Consider the following 6236-nt stretch of genomic DNA (forward strand, 5'->3'; position numbering starts at 1 on the left):
CTCTCTCTCTCTCTCTTTCTTCATGCCCTTTATCTTTGTTCTCGCCGTCGTCAACCACCACTCCCGTATTCGACCACCACTTTCCTTCGTAGCCGCAACATCCTCTTCTCCTCCACGACCTCATCTCTGCTTCGAACACGCTCAGCCGCCGGAGCTCAACCGCAAGATCCAGATCCACCACCACCACTACCACTGGCCGTGAGATCTGATCTGTTCCGTGTGTGCAAGATCCAGATCCACCATCACCACCTTCCTACATCATCTCTCTCTCTCTGATTTGATCCGTGTGTGCAAGTACATAACAATTTCAGATCTTTTTTTTTTTTTGTTTTTAAGTTGATTGTTGTTGATGATGATGATGATGAAAAAAAAAATAGATGTTGTTTCTTGAACTGATCTGATCTGATTGTTGGTTCGACAGATAAAAAAAATAGATGTTGTTGTTGTTGTTGATCTGATCATTAAACTTGATCTGTTTTTTAATCTGTTCTACATATTTGTTATTGTACATATTTGATATGTTGTTAAATATAGATGATGTTGTTGTTATTGTTGTTGTTGTTGTTTTTTTTTTTTTTTAATTTTGGCCGAGGAATTTTCGGGGTCGGGGAAACCCGATCCTCGTTAAGGGACAAGGGCGGTGATAGGCTTCTCGTCGGGATCGGGGCCGGAGACGGGGACAGAGAAATTTCTACCATCGGGGATCGAGGACGGGGAGTGTGATCCCCGGCCCCGCCCCGGCTAGGGATGGTAATCTGAAACCAGCCCAACGGTGACCCGACCCCCCGACCCGAATTCAGCGGTTATTCACCGAAAAATATCCCCTACAGGCCGGGGACGGTATTCAAAAATCCATCCCCAATGATATCCGGGCCGGGGACGGGGATATGTGTTTCAGAACAGGACCCGACCCGGCCCCCGCCCCCGCCCCGCATGGTCCCCAGGTAAAATGACCCTTTTGTCCCTAGATATATATATATATATATACATATGCTTGTCTTTGTTAGGGTTTCACAGACACACACACTCAAAGCCTCTCACACTCACGCCGCTCCTCTCTCTCTCTCGCCACTGGTCTGTCCCTCTCTCTTCCATCCGTCACCACCGATCCTCCCTCCGTCACCGACGATCCTTCCTCCGTCACCACCGCGCCTCCCATCTCTGTTTAGGTATCTCTCTTTCTCTGTCTCTCTCTCTCTGTCTCTCTCTGTCTCTCTCTCAGCTGGATTTGTGTTTTTTTGAATCTATTTTATAGATCTGTTTTTTTTTTAATTTATTTTATAAATCTATCCCTGGATATATATAGATCTGTTTTTTTTTAATCTATTTTATAGTGAACCTTCTTCAGCTGGATTAGGAGTCTTTGAATCTGTTTTTTTTGTCTTTGAATCTATTTTATATTTTTTACAATATAGATCTGGTTTCCCATATTTTGATCTATTTTATATTGTTAATCAGTTGGATTAGGAGTCTCTCTAACCTTCTGGATGCTTTGAATTTTGATCTTGATCATGATATGGAACAAAGATTGGTTAGCTAATCTGTAGATTTACATTTATGGAGCTTATTTTGGAAATTATTTGGTATTAAGTGTTGTTTTTGGTATTAAGATTGGAGTAGAGCAGTCTCTATATAGGCTTAAGTGTTGTTTTTGGCTATTTTGTATAGTTTGATAGGGAAGAAGGTTATACTTATTTTTTGAAGAAAAAAAAAAGAGAGTAGGTGTTCGCAATATTGTTAAATGATGATGTTTTACCTGAATGTTTAAAATTTTATTAAGAACATGCATTGGTCATCTATATAAACTAAGAAAGGTGCAGTATTTATTTGGCTTTGTTGATTCATATATGAGTTTTGTGCTATCATATATGAATCGATCAATTTCTTTCTTCTCGTATCAGGAAAATAGGTTCATTTCATATTTATGTGTCTGCAGGAGTCTCTATGACAGTCATAATGAAATGTAAGAGAATAAAATAAAATGCATCACACACTATTTTGAGAGGATATGCTCTTGTATGCCTGTGGGTGTTGTCTCCTTTGAGCGTAAAATACTTCCTTTGGAAAATAGCTTTCCTTGTGTTTCTTATCCAAAGGCTGATTTTTGGAGCACATCTTCTATTCCTCTCTGTCGTTTCAAGGTAACAAAGGAACATATATACTTGTTTAATTTGTGTGTACATTTTTGTTGGTTTAGTAACCCAACTTTCAATGGTTTATTGCAAGGATATGAAGTTTTTCATCTTTGTTGTTGTTGTAGGTTTACAGGTCTGGCTTGATATAAGATCAATCTTGTGAAGCTCTTGAAGTGGATTTTGCTAACAAGTATCTTGGAGGTGGTGCTCTTCACAGGGGTTGTGTACAGGTTTGCTTTCATGGAAAAGATGGACCCTTATTCTGATTATCAAATTATTTGGTCAATTAGAATTGTTCTTGACTTGTACTACTAGCCTTGTTTTATTCTCCTGCACATGTTAATGAAACCAAATTTAATTCAATTTCACTTATCCATGAAATAGCACTGATTGATTGCAGAGTTTAAGAAAAATTTATCTAATTCAAATTTATCTAATTCAAATCTTAGTCTCCGGAAATGTAAATTATTTGGTATTTTGATTCTATTGCTTCCTTGCATGTGGAGCTTATTCATGTTAATCTTAGTCTCCATAGATTGTTACGAAGAATGGGAAAGTTTCTACAAAATTGGCTATGTTTCAGTAAAGTAAAGCTAGTTTTACACTATGTTTGGCAAGCTAGAATAGAAAAGAAAAGAAAAGAAATAATTTGTCAAGTTAAGAGAGAGAAGAAAATAAGAGAAAAGATTTTTTTTTTTTTTTTTTGACTACATAAAAAAAAAATTTTAAAAAAAGGCCCTCTTACAGCCAATATTACTAAATAAACTTTGATGTTTTTATGCATCACAACACTTCTTAGTTGTCATCTTTTTTGTTGTAATTAACATTTTTTACATTTTATTATTAGTATTAATTATTTATTTATTTTCCTTTTGTTATTTAACAGGAGTTCAATAACAGGAGTTCAAGTTGAAGGAGATGATGGAAGTTGTGTGGTTTGTATGGGTTTGAAGAAACAATGGATTTGCTTTTTTATGTTGTAATGGATATTTTTATTTTTATTTTTAATTTCAATTTTTGGGTAACCTATCCCTTGCGGGTTGTGCTTGGGATTAATTATTCTCTTTGCTACTTGTTGAATTTTCTTGTGTGCTGCTGGACACATGTTTTGGTTGTGTTATTTTGTTGCTACGGGATGCTTTGTGTGCGGGTTGTGTATGTATGGGCTGCTGAATTAATGTTTATTGATGTTTTGCTACAAGATGTTTATTGATATTTATTGATTTAAATGGATGTTGCTACAGATTTATTGATGTTGTTACAGATTTATGGATATTGCTACAGATTTATTGATGATAGCTTCATTTATGGATGTGGCTACAGATGATGTTTTTTAAATGGATGTTTATTGATATTTATTGATCTAATTAATTAAAAAAATCATATTCCAACTGATGGATGTTGCTATAGATTTATGGATGTTGCTACAGTTCTAATTAATTAAAAAAATGAAGCTATTAGGGTTGATATTCCAACTGATAAATTCCAAAATTTATACATCCAGTAGTGAAGGGTGATTGAGAATGTTTATTGATGTTTATAGATTTTACATATAAAAAAATAAAAAATAAATAAAAAAAAATCGGGGATTATCCGGGGTCGGGGATCCCCGATCGGGGGTGGGGATGGGGTCGGGATAGGGGTCCCTGTCGGGGATCGGGGACAGGGACGGGGGGGAGTATTACTTTCGGGGATCGGGGACGGGGGTAGTCCCCGGCCCCGCCCCGCCCCGTTGCCATTCCTAGATGGAATGGGGTGCAATGGAATGCCCATTACAACTTTGTAATTGTTTGGGATGTTCTAAATAAGTGTACTTTTTGACTTTTTATAAAAAAAAATGTGTAGAAAAGTAGAAAGAATATGTTTATTGATGTGACCCAAAAAAAATTAAAACTTAAACTTATTTAAGGGATGTCATAAACTTATTTAAGGGATGTCAGTAAGCCTTATCTAAGTGATTCCATTATAATGACTATTCCAACCAAATGTGAAAATGCCTATTCATTCTTTCAACTTAAGAAATGACCATTCCATTCTGTCATGAAATTAATAAAAAAAAAATTATAATCAGCTTGTTTGGTTCCAGTTTTCAGAAACTTCTACTTTTTTATTTTTCGTATTTTAATGTTTTCAATGAATTTTTTTTATATATTTTAAGCATTTTTTTAAAAATTTTTAGACACACCTAACATAAATACACTTAAAAAATATAATATTTGTGAAAAAAAATCTTTAAAAAATACACTAAATACCAAAAAATATGAAAAAAATACGAAAATTCAATACATTTTCATATTTTTGTGTATTTATTAATTTTTTAAAATATTTTTTCACAAATATTTTACTATTTTATATACATCTAAGTAAGGTGCATTAGGGGTAAGCATGATCCGGATTAGACAGGATTGTGATAAAACTAGGACCAATCCGTTATCTACGGTTCCTAAAAAATTGGAACCAATCCAATCCATTTAAATCCTGGAACCAATCCATTTAAATACGGATTGAATCGGTTTAGGACCACGGATTCAGATAATTAAATAACAAAAATATATTTATTACACTTTAATTTTATAAAAATATAAACATAGCGCTATATTAGTTCCACAATAGCAACACATTTTTCTATAATAGCGACATACTGTTCTAAAATTTAAACAACCATAAGAAAATTGGTTTCACTATAAGTATTTAAACCATTACAAATTAAAACTAAAAACCAACAAACAAGAGTAATAAAAGAAGATATTATACGGTTTTAAGTTTGAGTTTAGATTTTATATAGAATTAAGAGAAGATACTATGTGGGAGGATGTATAATAAAAATATAGACTATTTGTATACGGTTCGGATCGGTTCCAATCCGGAACCGTGGTGTTCAATCCAGAACCAATCCGTAGACTACGGATTTTTAATTCTTCAATCCAAAACCGAACCGCGGATTCAAAAAACCAATCCAAACCTATCGGATTGGACTGGACTGGATCGGATTACGGATTTCACGGATCACTTGCTCAGCCCTAAGGTGCATCTAAAAAAGTAAAAAAATTACTTAAAATTTTAAAAATATTCACTAAAAATAAAAAAACACGAAAAAATAAAAAACTCGGTTTTCATAAAATTGAATTCAGAAAAATGAAACTAAACACACTGATTATTATTTTTTTGTTATTGACACTTAAAAAATATATTATTATTTAGCTCCTACCACTGCCACTATCATTGCTACCCTATTGCCATTACAACACCATTACCACCATCCCCACCGTCACCACCTCAACCACCACACCACCATACGACCACTGCTTCCACTACTACTACTACTACTACTGCATCTGCCGCCATTACCACTACCTTACCACTACTACTACCACCTTCATAAACATCACACCACCACCATCACCATCAGAGAACCACCACTCTACTATCATAGGCTGCCGTTACTGCCACCACCATCGTAGCCATAATACCACCACCACTAAGACCACAACAACCTACTACCACCATTATACTATCATTGCTATCACCACCACCACCACTATTACGACTCACACCATCGCTTCCACAACTATCAACATTATCATGATTTATACAAATTTTTAATTTATTTGTTACTAGCTTGTTAAAATAAATAAATAAATAATAAAAACTTATTCCATTCCATGAGATAATAGGCATAACCAAATATAAGAATGAGAATTATTACCATATTTCTATATCATTCCATGTTGGCAACCAAACAACGGAATGAGAATGGACATTCCATTCCATTTAACCTTGTAATTCATTCTCACTCTCATTTCATTCCTGAAAAATCTAGAAACCTCCTAGATGTTGATTTGTGATTATGTATTAATTTTAAGCAGAATATAACAGTCCCAATCAAACAATCAAGACACAGAGACACAACGATATTACGTAGAAAAACCACAATTGGACACCTCCAACTGTGATAAAAAAATCACGGGCATCAGCCACAAAACAATCCACTAAGAAGATTTAAAGGAATTGCACAGGTATACTCTCAATTACCTAGCGAATCCACACGTAATTGAACCAACCTCTATGTGCCTCTTCCAACCTGTCTTCACCTCGGAATTG

General features: G+C 34.8%; 1 long non-coding RNA gene across 1 annotated transcript; it reads left to right on the forward strand.

Annotated features, from left to right (window-relative positions):
• Nucleotides 1-3255, forward strand: LOC114317437 (uncharacterized). The gene is made up of 3 exons (XR_014334728.1): nucleotides 1-2141; nucleotides 2261-2365; nucleotides 3036-3255. It is a non-coding gene; the product is annotated as an uncharacterized LOC114317437 (long non-coding RNA).
• Nucleotides 3256-6236: the final 2981 nt, after the last annotated feature.

The sequence above is a fragment of the Camellia sinensis genome, chromosome 7 (assembly GCF_055761805.1).
Source record: "Camellia sinensis isolate YWXY chromosome 7, ASM5576180v1, whole genome shotgun sequence".
Lineage (NCBI taxonomy): Eukaryota > Viridiplantae > Streptophyta > Magnoliopsida > Ericales > Theaceae > Camellia > Camellia sinensis.